The 19667-nt window shown below is 51.3% G+C and overlaps 1 long non-coding RNA gene across 1 annotated transcript in view; it reads left to right on the forward strand.

Annotated features, from left to right (window-relative positions):
• Positions 1 to 19667, forward strand: part of LOC132207585 (uncharacterized) — a 31571-nt gene that overhangs the window by 5862 nt on the left and 6042 nt on the right. The window lies entirely within an intron of this gene.

The raw sequence follows: 19667 nt of genomic DNA on the forward strand, positions 1-19667 counted from the left end.
CAGAGCTTAGTATTGACCAAAACACCAGGATAACTCTGCTTGACAACAGAGGCATTACATTACCTGAGAGGGAATACGAGTATTTAACAACTAGACACCTGAAGCCACAATTTCAATGGGTAGAGTGTTGGTTCGAATGGTATCATCCAAAGGTCAGCACCTCCAACAATGGACCACTGGGTATGTTAGCCTAGATTTTCTTCTCAGGTCTATAGATCCTGACTTGAACAATGACATTCTGTCTTAACGGTTGGAGTGAAACCCACTGAGCTGCAGCTAATATAGAACATAGAACATAGAACATAGAACAGTACAGCACAGAACAGGCCCTTCAGCCCACAATGTTGTGCCGACCATTGATCCTCATGTATGCACCCTCAAATTTCTGTGACCATATACATGTCCAGCAGTCTCTTAAATGACCCCAATGACCTTGCTTCCACAACTGCTGCTGGCAACGCATTCCATGCTCTCACAACTCTCTGCGGAAAGAACCTGCCTCTGACATCCCCTCTATACTTTCCACCAACCAGCTTAAAACTATGACCCCTCGTGCTAGCCATTTCTGCCCTGGGAAATAGCCTCTGGCTATCAACTCTATCTATGCCTCTCATTATCTTGTATACCTCAATTAGATCCCCTCTCCTCCTCCTTTTCTCCAATGAAAAGAGACCGAGCTCAGTCAACCTCTCTTCATAAGATAAGCCCTCCAGTCCAGGCAGCATCCTGGTAAACCTCCTCTGAACCCTCTCCAAAGCGTCCACATCTTTCCTATAATAGGGCGCCCAGAACTGGACGCAGTATTCCAAGTGCGGTCTAACCAAAGTTTTATAGAGCTGCAACAAGATCTCACGACTCTTAAACTCAATCCCCCTGTTAATGAAAGCCAAAACACCATATGCTTTCTTAACAACCCTGTCCACTTGGGTGGCCATTTTAAGGGATCTATGTATCTGCACACCAAGATCCCTCTGTTCCTCCACACTGCCAAGAATCCTATCGTTAATCCTGTACTCAGCTTTCAAATTCGACCTTCCAAAATGCATCACCTCGCATTTATCCAGGTTGAACTCCATCTGCCACCTCTCAGCCCATCTCTGCATCCTGTCAATGTCCCGCTGCAGCCTACAACAGCCCTCTACACTGTCAACGACACCTCCGACCTTTGTGTCATCTGCAAACTTGCTGACCCATCCTTCAATCCCCTCATCCAAGTCATTAATAAAAATTACAAACAGTAGAGGCCCAAGGACAGAGCCCTGTGGAACCCCACTCACCACTGACTTCCAGGCAGAATATTTTCCTTCTACTACCACTCGCTGTCTTCTGTTGGCCAGCCAATTCTGTATCCAAGCAGCTAAGTTCCCCTGTATCCCATTCCTCCTGACCTTCTGAATGAGCCTACCATGGGGAACCTTATCAAATGCCTTACTGAAATCCATATACACCACATCCACAGCTCGACCCTCATCAACTTTTCTAGTCACATCCTCAAAAAACTCGATAAGGTTTGTAAGGCATGACTTACCCCTCACAAAGCCGTGTTGACTGTATTTGATCAAGCCATGCTCTTCCAGATGGTCATAAATCTTATCCCTCAGAATCCTTTCTAACACCTTGCAGACGACAGACGTGAGACTTACTGGTCTATAATTGCCGGGGATTTCCCTATTTCCTTTCTTGAAGAGAGGAATTACATTTGCCTCTCTCCAGTCCTCAGGTACGACTCCAGTGGAGAGCGAGGATGCAAAGATCTTCACAAGTGGCATTTGTACCATTGACTTTATTCTAGTGGCAATTGCATTTCTCGCTTCCCAAAGCAGCCGAGGACAAATCTGGTCCTGGCCTGGCGACTTGTCAATGTTAATGTTTGACAAAATTTTCAGCACATCAGCTTCCTCTATCTCTATCCATTCCAGCATGCACACCTGCTCTTCAAAGGGTTCATATCCAATGATTGATCTGTATAGTGAGTGAAAGGAAAATGGTGTAAACACCACACTGTGCAGCCTGCTCTCATTCACTCAATCGGAGCAAATTTTCAGAAACTTGCCAGTAGATAGTGAGTGCACCTTCTTATTAAGCTGCTGCTTGTAGCCGCTCCTGCCAGGAGACCTGCTGTCATGGTGTGCCAATTCTGTCTGTCTTATGCCACCCTCATACATCGGTTGTGGTTTGTTGGCAGCCATTCTGTGACACCACTCTGTGACCTGTTCCTGGGAAGATGGATCTGTACCAGTTGGAACTTAGAAGAATGAGAATTGATCCTATGGCAATATATAAAATCCTGAGGGGACTTGATACATTGTGTACAGGGAAAATGTTTCCTCTCGTGAGGGAATCTCAAAAAAGGGGGTACAATTTAAGAACAGGAGGTCTTCTTTCTATGATGGAGACAAGGAGGATTTCCATCAGAGGGGTATGGGTCTGTGGAATTCTCTTCCCCAAAAAGTATTGGCGGCTGTACCATTGACTTTATTCTAGGTTGAGTTAGATGGTTTTTTGATAGATGTGGGAGACGAGGGCTTGGGGAAAAGGGACAGAGGGGCTTGAGTCCACAAGCAGATCAGCCACTGGATGGTGGAGCAGAGTTAAAGGGCTGAATGGCTTTCTGTTGCTCTCAAATGACATGTTCCTATATTCCGTTCTAACATCCATCATCCAACTGCACATAGGTTGACCCCTCTTCCTGCTGCTGTCCAGAATCTCTTAGCTTGTAAGCTCAGATCAAATAGCCAAAATTGTGACTCTTTTTTTCTGGGTGTCACTTATTAAACTTGGAGAGAGGAAAAAGGAGTATATGAGTACCTTTTGTTGTTCTCATTTTAGATTCAATCTTTTTATAATATTTCTGAGAACTGCTTGAGAAACAGAGTCATAGAATCATACAGCATGGAAACAGATTCTTCAGTCAAACCAGCCCGTGCCAAACATATTTTCGAGCTAAACTAGTCCCACCTGCCTGCTCCTGGTCCATAACTCTCCAAATCTTTCCTGTTCATGTACGATTCTAAGTGTCTTTTAAGTGTTATAGCATCTAACTCAGGAAATGAATAGTTTTTTTGTGGGTGCATGTGGAATGTACTGTATCATGGTGAGGGAAAGTAAAAGGTGTATTCAGATTGAGGAAATGAATGCTGGCCTGAACAGAATTGGTTGCTTTGTATGGCCTTATTGATTTTGCTTGCCTCTCGTACCTTGTCGTAAAACTGCTTATAACTTCAAGGAAGGCGAATAGCAATTGCTGTGGGTTTTGCAGAACACATTGTAAGTACATACAGATTTATTTTTTAAAAAAGCTATTAAACCAAAGAAATGGAATTGCACAATAAATCAGAAAGTAACGTGGCAGCCTAGCTGCTTGTTGAAGCACTTAGACTTTGTATAGATGGCTTTGTGCTTTGCCATCCACTTTCCACAATGGTTAAAATCATAAAATTGTACAGCACAGAATGAGTCCATTCAATCCATTATGCCTGGGTTGACTGGCGGAAAGAGATTTCTGATCTGCCCCACTTGCCAGTCTTTTCTCTGCACCACTGCAAATATTTCCCATTTTAAACTACTTCATTCCTCCTGCCTCAGAGCATCTTGCTTTCATTGTGCTGCTTGGGTTGGCCTAGAAACACAATTGGCAAAGTGGGTGGCAAGAGAGGTGATTCATTCTGAATGCCTCTTTTTAAAATATTATTTATTTATTGAATGTGGGCATCACTGATACGGGGCCAGCATTAATTGCTCATGAGCAGATGCTCCTGAGCTGCCTTCCAAAACCACAGTATTCCCAAAGCGATGATAAGGAGGGAGCTGCAGAATTCTCAATCAGTAAAGATGATGGAATGGCAACATTTTCATGTCAGGATTGTGTGTACATCCGAAGATTGGAGGGAAACTGAGAAGTGATGCCCCCATGTGCCTGCTGTCCTTGCCCTGCTGGTTGGTAGATGTTGTGGGTTCTGGAGAAACCTTTGAAGAAATGTTGTTGCGTTACTGCACTGTATCTTGTAGATTCCAGTTGGAGCATCCACTTTAAGGCATCTACTTGCATCCTCATTCGAGATTCTCTATTCTGAGTGTAAGGAGCCACTTACTATGCTAGTATTGTATGGTGCTGACTGTTTACAAGCTGCCAATCAAGATGAAGTCATGGAGAAAAGAAATAGCTGTGATGTGAAGGTACATGACAGATTCCATTGTTACTGTATTGGCTTAGTAGAAATATCACCATTGAGTCAAAAGGTTGTGGATTCAAGTCACACAGCTGGAGAGTATCAGAGAGGGTAAGTGAAGAAGGGTGTTCCTCATGACTGGAGATTGCAGAACCAAAGGTCACAGACTAAGGATGCACAGTAGAACGAAGATGAGGAGAAATGTCTTCGCCAAGAGAATGGTGAGCCAGTGGAATTTTCTATCATTGAATATTTTTAAGACAGAGTTAGATATTGTTCTTCGAGCTAAAGAGATCAAAGAATATGGGGAGAAAGCAGGAACAGCAATGAGCAGGCATGCTCATATTTTATGGTGGAGCAGGCTCAAGAACTGAATGGCCTACTCCCAGTCCAATTTTCTCTGTTTCTGTGTTAAATTGGGAAAGGGGAATGGATAATCCGGTAGTTAATTAATTATTGCTTTAAGCATAAAATTAAACTGAACATTTATAACTCACTGACCTAGTTCCAAACACACATAAATAGGATTCAGACTTGATTGATATTCCCCAATAAGGACAAACCAAAGTGCTTTGAAACAGACAAAGTGTAGTCACTGCTGTAACATAGAGAATGTATTTACATAAGTTCCTACAAACAGTAAATTTACTTGCATGAGCTCCCACAAACTGTAATGTGATAATGACCTGATAATCACTTTTAGCAATGTTGATTCCAGTGAGATCTCACCTGTTTTTCCTCTAAAGAATACCATGTGATTTTTTTTACTTCCACCTGGGAGAGCAAACAAAGGTACAGATTTATCACCAATGCAGCACAGCAGGACAAGAAATGAGAATTGTTACGATTCCAGCTGCTTCAGCAAGTGGAATAGTCAAACCCCAGAATAAAACCTGCCTCGCTAGATCTTTTTCCCCTTTGTCAAACCTTGTGGTCTTTCACTGAAACATAAGCACATCAGACTACAGATTAGATTTTACCAATAAAACAGAAGTTTATTACATTGAAGAAATAAAATAAACCAAAATATCAAATATAGCAGTTTCAAAAATTTCAGAACACATTGCAAAAGAAAGTTACCCATGAGAACTTTCCCCTTGACTACTCTCAAACTTAAAGCTTAGCCTTCCTCAGTATTTTCATAGTCTGCAGAATTCTAACAAAATACTTTAACTGTTCTAAACAAGAGATAGAAGTTACAGAGACAGAGACTGCATTGTTTTAAATGACAAAGGAAATGCTTTTGTAAAGCGCAAAAAGTGTAGCAATGAGATAAGTACAGGAATAAAAGATGGATCCAGAAAAGGTGTGAATGCTTTCAACAGTTCCATTACCAGCAGCTTTCCAATACAGCCGAAGGCAACATGTTGCTTTATTCTGAAACCTCAGCCAAGATTGCTTCTCAGTGAATCAGTCATGAAACTCTGAGGAATACTACAATATGATCAGTGTTACTGCTGTGGAATGCCTACTGAATGTTTAATGTTTAACCACACATCCATAAGGCAGCCCCACAGTCAGTGCACCATCCCTTTACTACCATACTACATGGGCTAGATATAGCTTTCACCTCAGTGGGCAAGAACTTAAATCCAAAAACCTTACAACTCAAGAAATAAATAGTGTTAAAAACCAAAAGAACTGTGGATGCTGTAAATAAGAGACAAAAAACAGAAGTTGCTGAAAAAGCTCAGCCGGTCTGGGCAGCATTTGTGAAGAGAAATCAAAGTTAAGGCTTCAGGTCCGGTCACCTTTCCTCTGAAATAAATAGTATTAGTCACTGATGTATAGCTGACAGTAAAATTCGGCCTTTTTCTCTCCATAAATTCTGCCAGGCCTGTTGAGTTTCTCCAGCGCTTGCTGTTATTTCAGATTTCCAGCATTCTCAGTATTACGCTTTCAATGTAGGCGTCAGCTGGCATACCCTTGGAGGTGTTTGTGTCCTGTTTAGACCTCCCCAATATGAAAACATGTATATGGACATGTGGTTATCTTAGGAAATGATGTTGAAGCATCCCCTAGGCAGGGATGTAAGATGTAGCAATTTCCCCAGATCTTTAACTCCTGCAGCGAGGCGCCAAGAAGCTTTGCCTAGATTTCGGAATGGGCTACAACACGGAAAATCTCCTATACTGTCTGTAATGAATATAGTATCCATTGTTAATCAATTCTGGAGAGGGATTCAGGAGATGAGATTTTTATGAGTAAGGCCTGTGCTCAATTGAAGTGCAAAATACTGAGTTTAAATTCCTTTCCTTGTACATTATTTTCATGTAACTGCAAAATGAATTTGAGATTTCCCATGTATACGAATGATAAACATGCAGCTCTGAAGATGTTGAAGAAATTCACTTTATTAAATAGTGCACCCCATCAATATTTGCGAGTGAAAATGGATTCTAAAGTGAAATTTCATATCCTACTAAAACAGTGCTGTGTCCAAGGGCACAATTAACTTGTATTCAATGCTTGTCTTTGGGCAAATAATGTGCACAACAGAATCATTGGTTGTTTCCCTTCCGGATCAGAAGCACCTCTGTTAGTCCTCTTTCTCTTCTACAATGTCGAAAACTATACAGTCTGCTCCCAACAAAGTTTTTTCATTTATTCTTATTTTGCTGGTGCTATGATTCCAGCTGCTGTTGTTACAAGCCAGGCCACATCCGAGAATGAAATCTGACTTGATTATCAATTTTTCTTCAATTTAGTGTGGCAGCCTTTCACTGAAACATAAGCACACAAAGCTGCACATTTGGTTTTAACAATAAAACAGTTCATTACACTAAAGAAAGTAAAATACAATAAAGCAAACCAAACTAACTATATAACACAGTTTGAAAGGTTGCAAAACACAACAAAACAGCATCCCATGTACTCCCTAAAACAGTCACTTTACAGTTACTTAACAATCTGGAGCGGTTTTCTTTCTCTATCAAATCTGCATGTTAGATTTAACTGCTTCTGCTCAGTTTCTGTCCCTCAAATTGTGGGGTCTTCCTCCTTCACCATTCACACAACTGAGAGTTTAGACTTCCTCAGTGTTTTACTAATCCACACGGTTCTCCCCAGACATTCCAGCTCTGGAAGTTTCACTAACTACACCGTTTCACAAAAATAGCTTATTTCCTTAGCCCCTCTGAACAGTCTCCATTTCTAGGATAGATTATACTTGGTTCTGACCCCAGTTGAGTTGAGAGTATGACTTGGAGGGGAAACTTGTAGCTGATAGAGTTGCAAACCATGTGCTGCTCATTGCTCCCCCCCAGTATCTGGAAACATACGCTGTGCCTCTAAGCTGATCAGTATTGTATCATTTATTGTGTATCCTATTGACTAGTTTGCCCTCCCCAAATGCCTTACTGCACATTCCGGCAGATTAAATTCTATTTGTCCCTTTCTGTTAACCGATCAGCCCATTGTTACTATATTCCAAGTCTGCAGCTTTCTTCCTCTTTATCAACCATGCACTCATTTTTAGTCTATCATCTGCAAATTTTTAATGGTGCCCCCTGCACTTAAGTTTGCTTCTTTGCTATCTACCATGAAAGGGAAAGGACCCAATACTGAACCCTGTGGAATCCCAATAGAAATGACCTTTCAACTACAACTACAGTGAGCATTACCCTTTGTCTGCAGTCACTGAGTTTATTTTGTTCCATTTGCTACTTTCCCTCAGATTCCATCACCACCTTCTGTTTTGACCAATTCATCATGTGTGAACTAGTCCAAAGCCACCTTGAAACCTCCGTAAGCTGCATCAAATGCTCTACTCTCCTTGACCCTCTTTAACACCAATTCAAATTGGTGCGGCATAGTGACTCTGTGGTTAGAACTGCTGACTCACAGCACCAGGGATCAGGGTTTGATTCCAGCCTCAGGAGACTGTCTGTGCGGAGTTTGCACACTCTCACCATGTCTGTGTGGGCTTCCTCCAGGTGCTCTGGTTTCCTTCCACAGTCCAAAGATGTGGAGGGTAGGTGGATTGGCCATGCTAAATTGCCTATGCGAAATTACCCATAGTGTGCAGGGACGTGTAGATTAGGTGGATTAGCCATTGGAGATGAAGGGTTACAGGGATAGGATAGGGGATGTGTTGGATGGGACGCTGTTTGGAGGGTTGGTGTTGACTTGATGGGATGAATCGCCTGCTTGCACCCTGTAGGGATTCTATGAATCATGAAATTCAAATATAGAATCAAGTTCATCAGACACAAATGAAATCAGAAAATCCCAGAACTGCTCAGAAGGTCTGGCAGCGTCTGTGGACAGAGAAACAGAATTAATGTTTCATTAACCTGCCATCAGAAGTCCAAAGATAGGTCCATTGTGCTGAATATTTCCAGCGTGTTTTGGTCTTACTTTAGATTGCCAGCATTTGCAGTATTTTGCTGTTGTACTACCCAGACGTGATCACCCGTGAACAAATCCACACTGAGTGTATTTAATTACAAATCGGTAGTTATTAGGACAAGTGACATAAAGTATTGCCAAAAAGGCAGCTTTCAGGAGGAAAGAGTGAAAATGGAGGGGCATGGGAAGGGAATTCCAGAGATTCGGGCCTAGGCAGCTAAAAGTTGGAGGAGGGGTGATGGTCTAGTGATATTATCGCTGGACTGTTAATCCAGAAACCCAAGTAATGTTTTGGGGACCTGGGTTCGAAACCCACCACGGCAGATGGTAGAATTTGAATTCAATAAATATTTGGACTTAACAATCTCATGATGGCCGTGAATCCATTGTCGATTGTTGGAAAAACCTGTCTAGGTTCACTGATGTCCTTTAGGAAAGAAAACTGCATTCCTTACCTGGTCTGCCCTACATGTGACTCCAGACCCACAGCAATGTGGTTGACTCTTAAGTGCCCTCCGGGCAATAAGGGATGGGCAATAAATGCTGCCTGACCCGTGACGCCCTCATCTTGTGAATGAATCAAGAAAAATGCAACAATGTAAAATTAGACAGAGATAGAAGTTACAGAGACAGAGACTGCATTGTTTTAAATGACAAAGGAAATGCTTTTGTAAAGCACAAAAAGTGTAGCAATGAGATAAGTACAGGAATAAAAGATGGATCCAGAAAAGGTGTGAATGCTTTCAACAGTTCCATTACCAGCAGCTTTCCAATACAGCCGAAGGCAACATGTTGCTTTATTCTGAATAATATCCACTGAGAAACCTCAGCCAAGATTGCTTCTCAGTGAATCAGTCATGAAACTCTCTGAGGAATACTACAATATGATCAGTGTTACTGCTGTGGAATGCCGACTGAATGTTTAATGGATATTTTAGTCTCCTGATCAATGGATGTAACAGGGATGCTCTTGAACTCTCCTTGTTCATTCCTCAGTGGAAAATGTTGGGGAAAGAGCACAAGTTTTATACTCTTATCAAATCTTCACACCTCGTAATTCTATTATTGGAGCTTCATTCTTGAGACCAGATAGAAGAATGTTTTATTAATATAGATGCTACATAGCCACTAATAAATCTAACAGGAAACTCAGGAGAAGCAACTTTGCCCAGAAAGTGGTTAAAATTTGAACCAGGAAGAGTGGCTGAAATGATAGCACAGATACTTTTAAGAGGAAGCCAGAGGAGCACATGAGGTAAAGGGGATGGTAGGGTTAAAAAGGGGTAGAAAGAGTCTTGTGTGAAACATAGATAACATCATGAGCCTGTTTCTACTGCAAGCTCTGTTTGTTAAGCATTGACTTCAGAATTAAGCACAGTCTCTCCAGAAAAGGCGATTGTTTAGAACAGTTAAAGGAATAAGTTGTCTCAGAGTAAGGGTTATTATTTGTGAATCTTTCAGACCCCGAGTATTTTGTTTGAATTCTGCAGACTGTGAAAAAACTGAGGAAGGCTAAGCTTAAGTTTGTGAGTAGTCAAGGGGAAAGTTCTCATGGGTAACTTTCTTTTGCAATGTGTTCTGAAATTTTTGAAACTGTTATATTTGATATTTTGGTTTATTTTATTTCTTCAATGTAATAAACTTCTGTTTTATTGGTAAAATCTAATCTGTAGTCTGATGTGCTTATGTTTCAGTGAAAGACCACAAGGTTTGACAAAGGGGAAAAAGATCGAGCGAGGCAGGTTTTATTCTGGGGTTTGACTATTCCACTTGTTGAAGCAGCTGGAATCGTAACGGTTCTCATTTCTTGTCCTGCTGTGCTGCATTGGTGATAAATCTGTACGTTTCCTGGCTGTAACCGTACCAGGAAGTTCAAGAGTTCAGTGAAATGATGCTTCATTATTAGCATCAACTTCATCAGGAATACACCACACAGAAAACATTTCCCGAATTCGTAGAATGTCTTCGTGGACAAAGTTGGATCAATGGTTGTTTTAAATTTGTTCTCCACTATGGAAAGTGGAGTGTTTCTCATTCGAACTGTGTATTGTGAAATAGTGGTTAGCTGCTGCTAGTTGTAAGTTATTATTTCATTAACATGAGAGTTCAATATTCCAGCCATTGGACCTTGCATTGTTTTCACTATTATTGTGGTTAACTCATGTGTTTCTGTTTAAAGTGGCATTTGATGAATGCTCGTGGACATTGTGCACAGGGAGTAAGCAATTTAAACTCCTTTAAACACTCTACATAGTCACTTAATTCGTTGCATGGGTAAACCTAATGAGAAAATATATGTACTAATTTATATTTGTGTATATAATATTTATACATATAATATTTTATATATTACATACATTTTTATGAATATATTTGTGTTGGTTGCATTACCCGAAACACTGCTCGGGTAGTGTCTCCCACCCATCCTCCTCCTCGAAGCAAAAAAAAAGTTTCTGTGCGTCAGAAGGTAACTAGTTTATTTTTTATTCTTTATTTTAAACAGTCTCTTTGGGAATTTAGAATAATGGGAACGGAGGTCAGGGCAGTTGAATGCTCCTCCTGCAGAATGTGGGAGGTAAGGGTCACCACTAGTGTCCCTGCTGACTACATCTGCGGGAAGTGCACCCAACTCCAGCTCCTTGAAAACCGCGTTAGGGAACTGGAGCTGGAGCTCACAGGGACTGGCCCCGCAGCCATGTCCCGCGCACTGTCCCGCTCACAGCGTACTGCCCCCAGCAGCCCTGACCCGCTGACAGGGACCTGCCCCCGCAGCCATGACCCGCTAGCAGGGACTGGCCCCCGCAGCCATGACCCGCTCACAGCGACTTGCACCCCGCAGTCCTGTCCCGCTCACCCCGTACTGCCCCCCGCAGACGTGTCCCGCTCACAGGGCCTGGGCCCTGCAGCCCTGTCCCGCACAGCGTACTGGCCCCCGCAGCCGTGTCCCACTCACAGGGACTGGAGCCCGTAGCCCTGAGCGCTCATCGTGACTTGCCCCCGCAGCCGTGACCCGCTCATCGTGACTTGCCCCCGCAGCTCTGACCCGCTCACAGGGACTGGCCCTTGCAGCCATGACCCGGTCACAGCGACTTGTCGCCCGCAGCCTTGTCCCGCAGCCAGGGACTGGCCCCCGCAGCCTTGTCCCGCAGCCAGGGACTGGCCCCCGCAGCCCTGTCCCGCTGACAGGGACTGGGCCCAGCAGCCCTGTCCTACTCACAGCGGATTGGAGCCGCAGCCCTGTCCCGCTCACATGGTATTGCCCCCCGCAGCCGTGTCCCGCTCAGAGGGACGGGCGCCCGCAGCCCTGACCCGCTCACAGCGTACTGACCCTGCAGCCATGTCCCGCTCACAGCGACTGGCGCCCGCAGCCCTGACCCACTAACAGGGACTTGCCCACGCAGCCCTGACCTGCTCACAGCGTACTGCCCCCCGCAGCCGTGTCCTGCTCACAGAAACTGGCCCCAAAAGCCCTGATCTGCTCACAGCGACTGGCCCCCGCAGCCCTGACCCGCTCACAGGGACTGCCCCCCGTAGCTGTGGCTCACTAACAGGGACTGGCCCTCAGCAGTCCTGTCCCGCTCACAGCGCACTGCCCCGCTGCAGCCGTGACCCGCTCGCAGGGACTGGGCCCTGCAGCCGTGACCCGCTCGCAGGGACTGGGCCCTGCAGCCCTGTCCCAGTCACAGCGTGCGGCCCCCCGCAGCCGTGTCCCGCTCACAGCGGACTGGGCCCCCCAGCCCTGTCCCGCTCACATGGTATTGCCCCCCGCAGCCCTGACCCGCTCACATTGTACTGCCCCCCGCAGCCGTGTCCCGCTTCCAGGGTCTGGTCCCCACAGCCCTGACCCCCTCACAGGGACTGTCCCCCTCATCCCTGACCCGCTCCCGGATTGGCCCCCGGAGCCCTGTCGCCCTGACCCGCTCGCAGTGGCCTGGGCCCCGAAGCACTGACCCGCTCACAGCGTATTGCCCCCTGCAGTCCTGACCCGCTCACAGCGGCCTGCCCCCTCAGTCCTGACCCCCTCACAGGGACTGTCCCCCGCAGCCCTGACCCGCTCCCGGACTGGCCCCCGCAGCCCTGTCGCCCTGACAGAGACCAGGCCCCGCCGCCCTGACTTGCTAACAGCGGCCTGGGCCCCGAAGCCCTGACCCGCTCACAGCGGCCTGCCCCCGCCGCCCTGACCCACTCACCGCGGCCTGGGCCCCGCAGCCCTGACCCGCTCACAGCGTACTGCCCCCCGCAGCCGTGTTCCGCTCACAGGGACTGGCTTCCACAGCCCTGATCTGCTCACAGGGACTGGGCCCCGCAGCCCTGTCCCGCTCACAGCGTCCTGCCCCCGTAGCCATGACCCGCTCACAGGGACTGGCCCCCGCAGCCCTGTCCCGCTAATAGCGTATTGCCCCCCGCCGCCCTGACCCGCTCACAGGGACTAGCCCCCGCAGCCCTGACCCGCTCACAGGGACTCTGGCTCCGCTGCCCTGACCCGCTTGCTGCGGCCTGGGCCCCGCCGCCCTGACCCGCTCGCAGCGGCCTGCCCCCGCCGCCCTGACCCGCTCGCAGCGGCCTGCCCCCGCCGCCCTGACCCCGCCGCCCTGACCCGCTCACAGGGACGGGCCCCCGCGCCGTGTCCCGCTCACAGCGACTTGCCCCCCGCAGTCCTGTCCCGCTCAGTGACTGACCCCCGCAGCCGTGTCGTGCTGACTGCGTAATGCCCCCCGCAGCCCTGTCCCACTCACAGGGACTGTCCCCCGCAGCCCTGACCCGCTCCCGGACTGGCCCCCGCAGCCCTGTCGCCCTGACAGGGACCAGGCCCCGCCGCCCTGACTTGCTAACAGCGGCCTGGGCCCCGAAGCCCTGACCCGCTCACAGCGTATTGCCCCCTGCAGTCCTGACCCGCTCACAGCGGCCTGCCCCCTCAGTCCTGACCCGCTGGCAGGGACTGGGCCCCGGCGCCCTGACCCGCTCGCAGCGGCCTGCCCCCGCCGCCCTGACAGGCTCGCAGCGGCCTGCCCCCGCCGCCCTGACCCGCTTGCAGCGGCCTGGGCCCCGCCGCCCTGACCCGCTCACAGCGGCCTGGGCCCCGCCGCCCTGACCCGCTCACAGCGGCTTGCCCCCTGCTCCCTGACCCACTCACCGTGGCCTGGGCCCCGCAGCCCTGTCCCGCTCACAGCGGCCTGACCCCTGCGCCTTGACCCGCTCACAGCGGCCTGCCCCCGCCGCCCTGACCCGCTGACAGGGACTGGGCCCCGCAGCCGTGAGCCGCTCACAGCGGCCTGGGCCTAGTAGCCCTGACCCGCTCACAGGGACTGGGTTCCGCAGCCCTGACCCGCTCACAGCGTATTGCCCCCTGCAGCCGTGTCCCGCTCACAGGGACTGGCCCACGCAGCCGTGTCCCGCTCACAGCGGACTGGGCCCCGCAGCCCTGTCCCGCTCACATGGTATTGCCTCCCCGCAGCCGTGTCCCGCTCACAGGGACGGGCCCCCGCCGCCCTGACCCGCTCGCAGCGACCTGCCCCCGCCCTCCTCACCCGCTGGAGGGACTGGGCCCCGCCGCCTTGACCCGCTCACAGCGGCCTGGGCCCCGCAGCCCTGTCCCGCGCACAGGACTGGGCCCCGGCACCCTCTCCCGCTCGCAGCGACTTGGCCCCATCAGCGCTGTCCCGCTCACAGCGTATTGCCCCCGCAGCCCAGACCCGCTCGCAGCGGCCTGCCCCCACAGCCCTAACCCGCTCGAAGCGGCTTGCCGCCGCTGCCCTGACCCGTTTCCAGGGACCGGGCCCCGCAGGCCTGACCCGCTCAAAGCGGCCTGGGCCCCGAAGCCCTGACCCGCTCACAGCGACTTGCCCCTGCAGCCCTGACCCTCTGACAGGGACTGGGTCCCGCAGCCCTGACCCGCGCACCGGGACTGGCCCCCTGCAGCCCTGACCCGATCACAGCGACTGGCCCCCTGCAGCCCTGACCCGCTCACAGGGACTGGCCCCCTGCAGCCCTGACCCGCTCACAGCGACTTGCCCCCCGCAGCCCCGACCCGCTCACAGCGACTTGCCCCCCGCAGCCCCGACCCGCTCACAGCGACTTGCCCCCCGCAGCCCTGTCGCGCTCACAACGACTTGCCCCCCGCAGCCCTGACGCGCTCACAGGGACTGTCCCCCGCAGCCCTGAGCCGGTCACAGGGACTGTCCCCCGCACCCCTGACCCGCTGACAGCTAATTGCCACCGCAGCCCTGTCTCCCGCACCACTGACCCGCTGACAGCTATTTGCCACCGCACCCCTGACCCGCTCACAGCGATTTGCCCCCGCAGCCCTGACCCGCTCAAAGGGACTGGCCTCCGCAGCCCTGACCCGCTGACAGCGATTTGCCCCCGCAGCCCTGTCCCGCTCACAGGGACTGTCCCCCGCAGCCCTGTCCCGCTCACAGGGACTGTCCCCCGCAGCCCTGAGCCGCTCACAGGGACTGTCCCCCGCAGCCCTGTCCTGCTCACAGGGACTGTCCCCCGCAGCCCTGAGCCGCTCACAGGGAGTGTCCCCCGCAGCCCTGAGCCGCTCACAGGGACTGTCCCCCGCAGCCCAGACCCGCTCACAGGGTCTGGCCCCCGCAGCCCTGACCCGCTCACAGGGACTGGCCCCCGCAGCCCTGACCCCCTGACAGCTATTTGCCACCGCAGCCCAGACCCGCTCACAGGGTCTGGCCCCCGCAGCCCTGACCCGCTCACAGGAACTGGCCCCCGCAGCCCTGACCCCCTGACAGCTATTTGCCACCGCAGCCCAGACCCGTTCACAGGGACTGGCCCCCGCAGCCCTGACCCCCTGACAGCTATTTGCCACCGCAGCCCTCACCCGCTCACAGGGAATGGCCCCCGCAGCCCCGTCCCGCTGACAGCTATTTGCCACCGCAGCCCTCGCCCACTCACAGGGACTGGCCCCCGCAGCCCTGACCCGCTCACAGGGACTGGCCCCCGCAGCCCTGACCCCCTCACAGGGACTGGCCCCCGCAGCCCTGACCCGCTCACAGGGACTGGCCCCCGCAGCCCTGACCCCCTGACAGGGACTGGTCCCCGCAGCCCTGACCCGCTCACAGGGACTGGTCCCCGCAGCCCTGACCCCCTGACAGCTATTTGCCACCGCAGCCCTCACCCGATCACAGGGACTGGCCTCCGCAGACCTGTCCCGCTCACAGGCACTGTCCCCCGCAGCCCTGTCCCGCTGACATGGACTGGCCCCCGCAGCCCTGTTCCGCCACAGGGACTGGCCTCCGCAGCCCTGACCCGCTCACAGCGACTGGCATCCACGGCCCTGACCCGCTCACAGGGACTGGCCCCCGCAGCCCTGTCCCGCTCACAGGGACTGGCCCCCGCAGCCCTGTCCCGCTCACAGGGACTGGCCCCCGCAGCCCTGTCCCGCTCACAGGGACTGGCCCCCGCAGCCCTGACCCGCTCACAGGGACTGTCCCCCGCAGCCCTGTCCCGCTCACAGGGACTGGCCCCCGCAGCCCTGACCCGCTCACAGGGCCTGGCCCCCGCAGCCCTGTCCCGCTCACAGGGACTTGCCCCCGCAGCCCTGTCCCGCTCACAGGGACTGTCCCCCGCAGCCCTGACCCGCTCACAGGGACTGGCCCCCGCTGCCCTGACCCGCTCACAGGAACTTGCCCCCGCTGCCCTGACCCGCTCACAGGGACTGTCCCCCGCTGCCCTGACCCGCTCACAGGGACTGTCCCCCGCAGCCCTGACCCGCTCACAGGGACTGTCCCCCGCAGCCCTAACCCGCTCACAGGGACTGTCCCCCGCAGCCCTGACCCGCTCACAGGGACTGTCCCCCGCAGCCCTGTCCCGCTCACAGGGACTGGCCCCCGCAGCCCTGTCCCGCTCACAGGGACTGGCCCCCGCAGCCCTGTCCCGCTCACAGGGACTGGCCCCCGCAGCCCTGTCCCGCTCACAGGGACTGGCCCCCGCAGCCCTGACTCGCTCACAGGGACTGGCCCCCGCAGCCCTGACTCGCTCACAGGGACTGTCCCCTGCAGCCCTGTCCCGCTCACAGGGACTGGCCCCCGCAGCCCTGTCCCGCTCACAGGGACTGGCCCCCGCATCCATGTCCCGCTCAGGGGACAGGCCCCCGCAGCCCTGTCCCGCTCACAGGGACTGGCCCCCGCAGCCCTGTCCCGCTCACAGGGACTGGCCGCCGCAGCCCGACCCGCTCACAGGGACTGGCCCCTGCAGCCCTGTCGTGCTGACAGGGATTTGCCCCCTGCAGCCCTCTCCCGCTCACAGCGACTTGCCCCCCGCAGCCCTTACCCGCTCACAGCGACTTGCCCCCCGCAGGCCTTACCCGCTCACAGCGACTTGCCCCCCGCAGCCCTGACCCGCTCTCAGCGACTTGCCCCCCGCAGCCCTGTCGCGCTCACAGGGACCGGCCCCCGCAGCCCTGACCCGCTCACAGGGACCGGCCCCCGCAGCCCTGACCCGCTCACAGGGACCGGCCCCCGCAGCCCTGATCCGCTCACAGGGACCGGCCTCCGCAGCCCTGACCCGCTCACAGCGTCTTGCCTCCCATCCCTCTTACACAGGTCACCCCTTGCTCAGAAATGGTCCCAATTATCCATGAACCGGAAATCCAGCCCCCTGTGCCAGCTCCTTAACTATGCATTTTCATCTCACCTATCTTTCTCTGACTTAACTCACTAACATGTGGCACTCGTGGTAACCCATAAATTATTACCCTCTCGGTCCTGCCTTTCAGCCTCTTTGCTAACTCCTTGTACACAGTCCGCAGGATGTCATCCCTCTTTCTGCCTATGTCATTGGTACCAACGTGCACAGTGGCCTCTGGCTGCTCACCCTCCCCCTTAAGAATTTCTGGCACCCAATCAGAGATGCCCTTGACCTTGGCAGCAGGGATGCAACACGCAGCCCTGGTGTCTCAAATGTGGCTACAGAATCTATGCCCCCAACGAATGAGTCTCCAACCACGTTCGCTCACTTGGATTTGCCTGACCCTGTCCCACAGCAGGGTGGTTTGTACCATGGACCTGGCTACTGCTGATTGTATAACTGACCCAGTTTAGTTTTAGATCAGTGTTAACCTTGGTTTCGTGAATAGCCAAGCACCTGAGTCGTCTACAATACAGGAGAAATACATTCTTCAGCTCACGGATTCTGTGACAGTCAAGGACAAGCACTGAATTGTTCTAACCTCATTTCCAACACCTGGCCCATAGCCTTGCATGGCTTGGATAGCACTTGCACGTTTAAAAAAAAAATAAATGTAAGGATGATGTGAGGGTAAGGACATGGAATTTTTTTGATATGGTCATATTCTCTCTTGTTGGAGCTGATTGCTGCTTAGCACTTGTATGGTGCAAATGTAACTTAACCTTTATCAGGCCAAGCCTGATCGTTGTCCAAGTCTCACTGTATTTTCTCACCGTTGACTTCACTGTTGGGCCTAACCAACATTTTGTACATACCCTGCCTATTCTGAAACTCTATCACTTAATATTAAGTCTAATAAAGACAAGTATCCAATGTGCCTTCCAAACCACTTCAACGACCTGGTCCATTACATTGGGGGATCAACAGGCATACACATCAAGATCCTGAGATCCCTCTGATCATTGGTGCTTGTGAGGTCCGTATGATTCATCATGGGCTCCAAAATCTGTTTGTGCTGTGTCACCTGATCCTTATCCCATTTGTCCTTACATGAAATAATGTTCACAAACGCTTCTCAAAAATTCTTCCCAATCCTACTTTTTGTAATCATGATACAAGTGAGCATAAAACTTGGAACACGACAGCAACAGGAATGTGCCCTTTGGCCCACCATGTTGGGCCAAACATGACAACAAATGAAATAATCCCTTCTGCCTGTCCTTGATCCATAGTCCTCCATTCCTTACCTATTCGCGCACTTAACTAAAAGTCCCTTTTAAATGCTTTCATCGTATCTGCATCCACTACCACCCCGGGCACTGTATTCCACACTTTTAACATGCTCAGTGTGAAATATTTGCCCCTCACATCTCTTTTGAACTTCCCCCCTCTCAGCTTAAATGCATGCCCCCTAATAGTGGACACTTCAACTCCGGGGGAGAAATTTTCTGACCGTTAGCTGTATTTATGTATCTCCTAATTTTATAGACTTCTATCAAGCCTGCCCTCAGCTTCTACTGCTCCAGAGAAAATGAAGAGTTTTTCCAGCTTCTCCCTCTCGTTCATACCCTCTATTCCAGTCAGCATGCTGGTAAATCTCTTCTGCACCCTGTCCAAAGCCTGCACGTCCTTAGTGTAATGTGGTGGCCAGAATTGAATGCAATACTCTGTGTGGTCTCACCAAAGTCTTGTAAAGCTGCAATGTGACATCCTGACTCTTGCACTGAGTTCCCCTATGAATAAAGGCAAGCATGCGATATGCCTTCTTGACCACCCTATCTACTTGTGTGGCTACTGTCAGGGAGTTATGGTCTAGGACCCCAAGATCCCTCTGGACATCACTGCTGTTTGGGGTCCTGCCATTAACTGTGTATCCCTTTCCTTAACACTTGGTCTCCTAAAATGCAACACCTCATGCCTGCCCAGATTAAATTCCATCGGCCATTTCTCCGCTCGTATTTGCAATTGGTCTGTATCTTGCTGTGTCCTTTGACAACCTTCCATGCTGTCCACAAGTCCACTGGTCCTTATATCATCTGCAAACTTAGTGATCCCCCATCTGCATTTGCAACCAAGTCATTTACACATATCACAAACAGCAGAAATCACATCGATGCGGAACACCACTCGTCACTGAGCTGCAGCCAGAAAAACAGCTTTCCACCACTGAGACGGCAAGAACTGCAGATGCTGGAATCAGAGTTAACCAAGTGTGGAGCTGGAGGAACGCAGCAGGTCAGGCAGCATCAGAGGAACAGGAAAGCTGACATTGTTGATGCTGCCTGGCCTGCTGTGTTCCTCCAGCCCTATACTGTGTTATCTTTGTCAGCCTTCCACCGCTACCGTCTGCCTTATATGGACAGGCCAAGTCACCATGGATCTCATGGATCTTAATCTTCTGGATGAGCATACCATGAGGGACCTTATTGAAAACCTTCGTAAAATCCATGTAGATGTTATCAACTGTTCGATCCGAATTGATCACCCTTGTCACCTCCGTGA

The sequence above is a fragment of the Stegostoma tigrinum genome, unplaced genomic scaffold (assembly GCF_030684315.1).
Source record: "Stegostoma tigrinum isolate sSteTig4 unplaced genomic scaffold, sSteTig4.hap1 scaffold_104, whole genome shotgun sequence".
In the NCBI taxonomy this organism is placed as follows: domain Eukaryota; kingdom Metazoa; phylum Chordata; class Chondrichthyes; order Orectolobiformes; family Stegostomatidae; genus Stegostoma; species Stegostoma tigrinum.